This window comes from Solanum pennellii, chromosome 7, assembly GCF_001406875.1.
Source record: "Solanum pennellii chromosome 7, SPENNV200".
Lineage (NCBI taxonomy): Eukaryota > Viridiplantae > Streptophyta > Magnoliopsida > Solanales > Solanaceae > Solanum > Solanum pennellii.
In genome coordinates this window covers 71,426,342-71,426,591 of record NC_028643.1, presented here as the reverse complement: position 1 = coordinate 71,426,591, position 250 = coordinate 71,426,342, and positions in this window count along the sequence as shown.

The window sequence follows — 250 nt, the reverse complement described above, 5'->3', positions numbered from 1 at the left end:
ATCCTACACATTGGTAAACCACTCATTAATACTAATTAAACCAGCTGCATCTTGTAGAAATATTATCTTATAAAAAAACTTAGGCCATATTTGCAAGCTAGAGATAAAACAGAATGAAAGCAGAGTCGATATCATGAATTTGTGATACATGAAGAGTTGCTCAAACGTTAAGCACCTCTCACCTCTAACCTAGGATTGTGGGTTCGAGTCACCAAAGGAGCAAAAAGAAGGGAGCTTCTGGGGGGGGGGG